The sequence below is a fragment of the Solenopsis invicta genome, chromosome 2 (genome assembly GCF_016802725.1).
Source record: "Solenopsis invicta isolate M01_SB chromosome 2, UNIL_Sinv_3.0, whole genome shotgun sequence".
NCBI lineage: Eukaryota > Metazoa > Arthropoda > Insecta > Hymenoptera > Formicidae > Solenopsis > Solenopsis invicta.
Window position 1 is genome coordinate 7,419,614 of NC_052665.1, and position 9,714 is coordinate 7,429,327.

Sequence of the window (9,714 nt, forward strand, 5' to 3'; positions counted from 1 at the left end):
TCAGTCAAAGATAGAAAGAACAGTAAATCGCAGATTTTATCACCCTTAGACAAATTTTGAAACTCTTCACACTGTAACTTATTCTTTATTCCCTCTTCAAAATTGATTTATTCGTAATAATTCGTCAGTGTATTAGTTAATATTACAAATATTATGAAATATTTTGTCCTCGTGACTGCATTTTTATGTGATTTATAGCAACAATATTACGGGCATCTCTCGTACGTAACAAAAATCAATCTGTCAGATGTTGATGTTTCATTAAAAGTTATATTTTATCCCCATGCGCGGAACATACCACTATATCACTTGTAAAACTTGGCGTTGCAACAAGATATATCGCTCTTCATTCTCAAGCGTCCGATACTACATACACGTATCTCGTTGTTAGAAATTATAGTTAACATCGCGAATTACGATTGTCGAGCGTACAATATCGCATCGGACTAAATGCAGCGTGAGTTGTAAAACGTTTCGTCGAACGATATAGTACATTCAACGTGCTAATTTACAGAGTGCTACAATCACCATTGTCATTACACTGATTGTAACGGGACCGGGTTTAATCACAGTATATCGAAGCGACAATGCGAAACGCTTACGATACAACAAAGTCAACCGAATATCGAAACTATTGTGCGGCGCGACGACGACGTCGCGATAATTAATAACAGATACTAGGAAGTTTTAAATTAACAATGCAATTCCAAGGCGCTGTAACAACGAATTAGCTTTCCGCTGCTCAAAGCCCATCAACTTTTCTTACGCGTATATTTCTCTGAGAAAGACGCAGCTAGAAGAAGATGAAATGCGACAGACAGAAGTGTTTTATTCGTTCATTAGTCACATAGACCAGATTGAATTCCTCTCGAGTTTTCTTCCTTGGATACGATTGTAGGACGGACGTGGGTGGGGCAAGCTGAGGTTACGAGAAGATCCTTCGTCTCCGAGGTTTTACGACCGGGAGGAACGTAGGGTGAAAGTCAATTTTTCCAAGGATTTTCATTAGTTAGGCTGAGCCAGTAAAATCGAAGGATGACGCAACTGTCGCAGACAGGACGCGACAGTAATTGACGATTTTCGGATTGATATCAACTAATATTAATATCTATCTAAAACTAATACTCGTATTAATACAAATTTATCGAAATTATATGTATTATTGATATCCCCCAATTAAATTAATTTGAAATTACTTTTAATTAAAAGTAAAGTTTAAAGTAAATTAATTTTTAATTAAATGTAGAAGAGAAAAACTCATCATTTATTTTCGGCACTCCCTCTATTCAAAGTATTAATTTGCGTATTAAATCGTTTCTGATCTCTCGCTAATAATTATAAAATATCATTATTTAATTGTTAAAGTAATTGTTACCTCGATTTCACTTTTAATTGCTTGCCATTAAAATGTATACATTGATAGTTTCGAAAATCCCTATACATCAACTTTATTTTCACGAGAACTTTTAAGTACTCTTATTAATATCATTATATTGCCTATTAGGTTATTAATTCGAATTATTGTCAGATTGCATCCACTCAAAATCTTCGAATAACACATGATGATAATTCTTTCAAATTCAATGAGATAAAACGGCTTTAATCGACCAAGTCGTGCTTTGAATACGCATATACCGAATGCGAGATATCGGAAAGCCATGGAATTAATTGACAAGCAAAGCTCGCCCTCGTCTCCATGCCGATACATTCCTGAATTCGAATTCTGAAATACTCGCGACACACACGTATACACTTTAAATCGACGGACGGTGTGCAACGGTGTCGCGACCGGGTTCCTGTCAGCCTCCCGTATGATTTATTGCCGGCACGAACAAGCTCCTCGTAATTTACGCACCCTATTCCCCGCGTCCCTTCGTCCCCCGGCCTTCGATGTTATTTCGCGAAACGTCCAAACAGTCGCGCGGTCGTGTAACGTTGACGCGACGAAAGGAACAATTCGCCTCCCGTTCATGGCGTCGCATATCCGTTCGGGTTCGTGGTTCGCAATAATTATTCCGCAAAGTTGATAATTATGACGTCTACTACGAAGTTGTCGCTCCTCACGAATGATTAATAATGTTAATTTTTACGCGGCACTGTTGTGATCGATTAACCGTGAACGAAGATGGGCTTTAATGAACGCAGTATGCCAACGTCGATGAGTTCTTTATTAGCGATAATGATTATAATTATAGCACATAATATATCGTACGTTTTAAAAGCAAATTATTTCAAGCTTATTTAATTTCTTAAATATAAGTCTTTATAACGCAATAATTTTCAATTATACAGTATCTTAATGTCGTCGTTAGTAAACTAACGTCGTTATTATTTTGTAGAAGAGATTTTAAGCGCGCGTATAAAATATAAATATATTTTATTTGACTGTTAAATCTTTAATTATGAATTATTTTGGATTGATATTTCTTCATTTAGCCAAGATCAATTAATTAGAATTTTAAAGAAATTACATTTCTTGTATAATGCACGGAGCTTCTTTGTCTTACATATTTTAATGTTTTATATTTGCAACTATTTCTTTATTATAATTTATATCATTAATTATTACGCCGTAATAATTGATTAAATTGATAAATGATTAAAAAACAAAATATAAAACAATACAGGTATAGATTACACTGTATCAAAGTTATACAAGTAAAAAAAAGTTATGTAATCACGTTAGCATAGCCGTCAGATAATAATTACATATACTGCGTACGTGATACAAACTTTATAATCGTTTAATTATTACATAGATGTATCAGTTAGTAATATTATTAACCACTTATGATAATCATTATCGTCAATTTTAATAATTGTTTGTAATAATAGTCACCGATTTTAATAGTATTTGTCCAAAATAATTAATATTGATTACAATATAATATAAAATGAGTAGCAACGATAAATACGCCGATAAAGTAATAAAAAAAATAATTCAATGAAGCGACTAATGATTATTTTATACTTGTCCCTATCATTCTTCTTTTTCTCGTAAAAACGCGCTTCTGCAATTCAAGTTCACTGAAGCATCCTTCGTTAAGGATTACAAACATTACGTCCAGGGTGCAATCCTCTTTTCTAAATTAACCACCTCAGTTGCATCCGTCCACCCATACCACGATGGTATGGGTCCATTATCGTCGCGGATATCGACCTTCTCTCGGCGAAGGGTGGATCCTTCTTTCTTTACGACGGCGGTTTTGGCAACAAGCTCGTCGTAAATTCGATAGACAATTCTTTCGCCCTGGCGTTAACCTACATTAGGAACGATTTATTACGGTTTATAACTTTACGATATTCGGCGTCTTTCGGCGGCTAAGTTTAACTCCGTGAGTTCTACAAGTGCGTGTTTGCCAAGCGGCATGAGTAGCATTACGAGAAATAGTATTCGGGTAGAAAAAAATTCACGCAAAGCTAAAGTGGTTTCCTATGGGATTTCGTCAGAAATCGATAGAAACTGCAAAACATTATCACTATTGTCGGCCATTCATTATTAGACACTTACCCCGTCCCTCAGCGATCACGGAAGAAGCGTATATTCTTGGAGGTTCACTTACCAAAGTCTGGCGCTGATGATACCTAAACAAAAATTGAAATTGTTATATTTTTTGTCATAATTACAATATTTTTCGAAATAAAACTTAAATAGACACGGAATGTGTCAATCATACAAAGAATAAATTATGTAAAATTGGATTAAATTAAACTATATTTTTGAAATAAACGTCAGTTGCTCTATTTTTGAATATTTAATTACGAAACTATGTATCAAATTTTTTTTTAATTTAAAACAAATTTTAAGATATAGAAATTATATATTTTTCTAGAAAACGTAAAATAGAAATTCAATAATTGATTGCTCTGTCAGTCTTTGAGATATTTATGCAGAATAACAAGTATGAGGCAAGCAAGAGAGAAATATATTATTTCCAATATAATTATTCATATAAAACAGTACCGTGACTCGCATTTGTTTCAGGATATTTGGGTTAATGAAAAGTTAAGTTATACTATGACATAGATATGCGCCTAATATACATTCCACGTGCAACTATATTACATTCTCCTCGGTAACGAAATGCATATTGTTATGCCATGTCAGCTTTCTGAATTACTATTCATCTTTACTGATAGGCAACATGCAAATCTATTCTTGCACTATTCCAAGTCCCATCATCTCAGCGAAAGCTCAGCATTTACTTCGAGATCTATTTTATATAATTGATATAACGTAACAAGATTTAACAATTTTAGTTTCTGACTACTTAAAAGCATTCTTAAAATAAAATAATTCAATAAAGTAATTATAAAGAATTTTTGTATTCAAATTAATGGAAAGTGTCTCTTATTAGAGGTCGTAGTAATTATATATTTTACTCTCGAGTTGCAATATTTTCGTAGAGATTATCGCATCTCGTCGTAATTCCCGCATAAACCTATCCAAGACTAGCTCTCGCGGCCTATGTAATCCAGTTTGACAATGAAATGGGGATGACTATTCACCAACGCGTCTCTCGTTAAACAATCCCAGTCGACCTCTCGTGAAATTAATTTCCGGAGAATGCAAGATTCACCACGGCCGAGTTTAATTCTCCATTTTTGCTTTTGTGCCGATCATTCACCACTTTCCCGCTAACTTGCACGAGATGACGAAAGTGGATCTGCTCAACGAGAACACCGAGTAAAGATCGGGTAAAGACGATCTCCGGCGTGAGGCCTTTAAATTTGGAAGTGAATCTTATTTGAGCGCGATCTCTTCCTTCAATCCGCGTTAGAAACGGATTATGGAGATAATTTCGCCGAGTCTCTCCTAATCAGCTTCCATTTACCACAACCTGATGAGAAATTCGCTGAATCTTTGACTCTCGCGTGTCAGAATGAGATAAAGATCGCAGACGGAAATCTTCATCCTTCGAGAAATTTCGCGCAAACTCTCTGCTCGCCATAATTATACTCAAGGTGTTAATAAATTGATACAAACCGCAAACAAAAATAGCATATTAGAAGACTTTGAATCGTTAAACAATACAAACGTGCACATTTATAAGCCGCACATTTCGCAAACCGCGACGAATAATTTTATTAAAATGTAAAACATTCAACGTCTCGCTTCATAATCGTAAAAAAATAAGCATTATAATAAAATGAATGAATCCTCTCAACTAATTTCCCTGAAATCTGCTTACACGCTCGCACACACGCTCGCGTCGAGCAGTTTCCGTTCGCAACATCATAAACATCGTATCGCGCGGAAGCCATTACCGTGAGCAACTCGATTCTCCGCAAGGTCGATATCGCTCGTTCACGGTAGGGACGCGAGCTGATCGATATTAATCGCATTCCGTCCGTGGTGACGGGTTCCTCTGATTGACGACGACAATTAATGCAGGTCGTCGGATTATGTCTCAGATAAACCGGCCCTCCGTCCGCATGTGTACGTGCACGCTGCGAAGCGTGTGGACCGTATTTACGTTCGCCAATTTACATGACCAGGGGCGTGAGCGTATGCGGAGCTTCTCGCTACTTCACGCGCCATCACACGCGCGTGCAGGCGCGCGTGTTCAAAGCTTCCTAAGTTGCATACGGCCAGCTGGACGGACCGCCGAGCGGAATTTCCATCTGGCGTCGTCGTTATCACGAATCAGCCGCACGAGTCGGCCACTCGCAGTTACACGCTGCGCCTCCTCTCGCTCTCCCGTCGCTCTCGTCTCTACGTACGGAATCGGTTGGACGAAGAATAGACGTGACGGTGAATAATTCATCGAGTTCCGACCGCACTTTCGGCCGTCCGTGGCTCACCGGGGATAACCGCTCTGTCGCCCGCTCCTCTTTTGTGTTCCCTTTTTTTTGTTTTTACTTCTTTACTTTTGGAATTCATAGTTCGTTAGCACCGGGCCAAACAGAATGCAGACGCGGCTGGCATGCATTCACCGTTAATCGTGAATGCGCGGTGGCCGCCGCCGAGAAGAATTGCGACGCTGCTGCAATCAGATTTAACGACGCCGGTGGCTCGACGAGGTGAAATTGACCTTTTCATAACTGGATCAATTCTTGTTCGACCATCGAATAATACGACTTTTCGCCGATGTGTACTCTTCACGAGGAATGTCGATTAGCTGCTAAATTATTTTAATAACAGACAACCTGAACTCATTTGAGGAGGCTTTAAATAAAGACAAGCGCGATAATCGATGAGGTCCGGTACATCAATTTTTCAACGATAAAAAGTACCAGCTTCCATATAAACGTTATTGATATTTTCTAATATTTATTTTATAATTATCGTAAAGCTATAATTAAGATTAATATTTTCATGTGCTAATTATTATTTATAAAAGGACTGCATAATCGCAATCTTTCTCGCAATACGTATAATATAACAATCAAATTACATTAATAGATAATAAATAGTACATTAATGTTAATAATATATCAATAATTCAGACTATAACGGTAATAAGAGTTTTTCGTGTACTTTATGCGACAGGAATATATTCTTATATTCATTGCGGCCTTTGACTGCGGGTCAATGTCAAAACTTTCGTTAAAAATTAATGACCTAGGTGATTAAGCCAAAGTAAAATATAATTGTATGTGTTTAAATAAAGCCGCATTAGAGCGTCACTACCGGTACAGCAAGGCTAATGCTTTCCGCAAGGACAGCATCGTGTATACGTCGTACACGCGCACAAATTATATTACTTATCTCTCAAAATTTCTACCTTTACTTTACACGAAGCTATAAAAATTGTTTGCAAAGTTTTATACAAAAAATTATATGCAAAGTATAACGTTAAATTTTTGCGGTAGAAAATGCATGTGTATAATTTTCAACTTCCATTACGAATGCATCATTTGACTTAAATTATTGCGTTAGAAATGAAATTACAAATAATTTGATATGCAATATACGCGGTACAATCGTATTAATTAATGATTTACAATTAATACTTTGTTGCAACACTTTTCTGTACTGGAAATCTAATTTAAACAAATATGAATAGAAAATAAATTAATTACTTTTAATCAATTGTAACAAAAACCCGTGACCAACTTTATCTCTCATTTATTAAAACTTCTTGATATCAAGATGTCTTCCAAGAAGTATAAATAAAAATGCAAAACTAGTTGCGCGAAGCTGAGCGAAGTTGAGCGAAAGCTTTATTCATAGATTAGGTTTATAACTAAGGTAAGAAACAGGCTCGTATAATTGGAGTTCATTAAAACTTTATACGCAGCAAAATAATTCGCAAAGCATGACCAATATCAAAACGAATCGTCGAGCCAACATGGTCGCAGTCTACAAGAGCGTACGAAACACGAAAGTTCGTCAAAAAGCAATTCGTTACACATCGAATTATCTTTCCCAATGCACATAGCTATTGGCGTGGTTGGCGCTATATACGGAACAGCTGGCGCAACCAGATACGCCGGCAAAACATTTTCACCTCGCTGAATTGTCAACGACATTGCGCGCCGCGGCTTAATCCACGTTCAGCTTTTTCCATCCGTTTCGTTTGCCCGAACGGCAGACGTATCGATTATGTTCGCCGTTTCAAAGTGGCTTCGTTTGCCGCAATCGCGAGACCGCGTGTTTTTCTCTTCAACCTAGGCGGTTCGCTATAACTGGCTTTTTTTTAATGACAGTTCCGCTGAGTCGATGGCATGCTACATCGTCACGGGTCTCGTTAGCAAATTCGATGATGGCGCCTACGGTTAGCATCATCGATCTCGAAATCTCGTTATGCTTCTCGATACGGCATCGCCGATTGCGAAAAAGGCGGCCGCCTCGCTGCGAGGTAAAATATTGTGCGGTTCGGTATATTTCACACAGATAACATCGACTTTCGTTAACCCTTTTTTCAGGGATCGACGGTATGTCCAACGTTGATCCTTCAAAGCGAGATGAAATATGACCAAGTTCATCGATTACCTATCTTTTCGAGGAACACTTTTATTGATATCAATTTCAAATACAGTTTAATAAAATTATTATTCTAATTGTATCAAGAAGTTGCAATTAAGATATTTAAGGTCGATAGTATTTTCGCACAAAATATTGTGCATCAAATTAAGCAATTAAGAAATAAAATGTTTAATTTATATTTGTTTTATAATAATTCGATTATTGAAATATAATATAATCCTTTTAAACCATTTTGACATAAAGTTTAAAAGCATATAATAGATTAGATAATTTTTAATCACTTACATTTATTATTAATCATTTAATTCTCAAAACTAAATAATTTCTCATCGTCACCAAAACTATACGCAATAAAATGCGTACTTGTATCGGTTGACGGTTTTACAACAAAAAGAATCGCTAAGTTGGATGTTGCCGCCTGATCGGCGATCTCGATAAAAAAATCGAATGCACAAAAATCTAACTACAGTCGGCCGTTATCGGGCTCTTGCACGTTAGCTCTACGGACGGCTGATTTTAATCCGTTAAATGCCATTTCCTTGTACACGTCAGCTGCGAACCGATGAGCTTCGGAGGCATCGAATGTCCGGCATTTCGCTAGCCATTTACTGCCGGGAGCCAGAGCTCGCCGCTCTCGAGTGCTCTCTTACGCCATTCTGCGCCGATTGCATCGAATTCGCGTTCGTGTGCGCTTATACGCTGTGTATGTCGCTCGTGCCTGCGCTAAAGCTTCGGAGCTTAATGCCGTGAGTGCATTCGGTCGGATATGAGCAGCGAAGATGAAGGAAAAATTACGAAAATCTAATTTAGCCGGTTAAAAATGCGTATTGCTGTGCGAAATCTCGTAATAAAAATTCGAAACCGTATCGCAATATTACAGCAGAATCATAGAGTCAGGTTTAGCGTCGCGTTAAATTTTCTACGGGGATATGTCGCTATTTCGGGATATGTCCATCATGAGCGCTTCATGTTCATATTTTCTCACTTTGAAGAACTTATCGCTCTCATGCATGTATGTATAAATACGGCGAGAAAAATTCTAACCATAATTTGGTCCGTGAAACGCGATACATTTGAAAATGCAAATGGCATTGTATCTATGCTGAACGAGTCGATGCATCGTGGTGCTGCGAGAAAAGAATAAAGCTGCATTCATTCGCTCGTAACTCATACGATGTACATCGGCAAGTATTCCAGTCCTCGTTGCGTACATGCACGTCAGATGACAATTCCCGGACAGAATGTGACAGGATAATATTTCGTAGTTTATCCACCGATGGACTCACGCTGGTTGGAAAAGCTCCGAAGGTCGTTCATTACGTTTGCGCGGACTGCTGGTCGAGCTATCCGCGAGATATCGCGTCACATTGGTAAAAAAAAGAGGAAAGAGAGAAAAAGAGAAAGAGAAAAGAAAAGGCGGATACAAACAAATGGGAAAAAAGGAGAACATTCGAGAGCGAATGCGACCGAACACCCTCCGCGAAACTCGTAAATTCTACCGTTGCGGCGCGTTCGCAAACTCGTTTTCGTCGCGGTCGCGGTGTGACGCTGCGTTATAATTAACATAGGCTGATGTGCGGTATAAATTACAATTATACATGATTTACAGGATGCGATAGCCGCGGTCTGACCCCTCTGATCCTCCGCGCATCTTCTCCACCCCTCGTTCACCACCACACCCAAGCTTTTAAAGCTTCCTCGACCCTCAGGGTGGTATCGTTGTCTATTTCAGCACATCCCGGATGACCCTCTTCACGGGGAGCTGCTAAATAAACATGTCC

General features: G+C 38.0%; 1 long non-coding RNA gene across 1 annotated transcript in view; it reads right to left on the reverse strand.

Annotated features, from left to right (window-relative positions):
• Positions 1 to 2,634: 2,634 nt before the first annotated feature.
• Positions 2,635 to 9,714, reverse strand: part of LOC120359910 — a 97,045-nt gene continuing 89,965 nt past the window's right edge. Inside the window, exon 3 of the long non-coding RNA XR_005576659.1 lies at positions 2,635 to 3,585. This is a non-coding gene — a long non-coding RNA (uncharacterized LOC120359910). The remainder of the gene's footprint in view (positions 3,586 to 9,714) is intronic.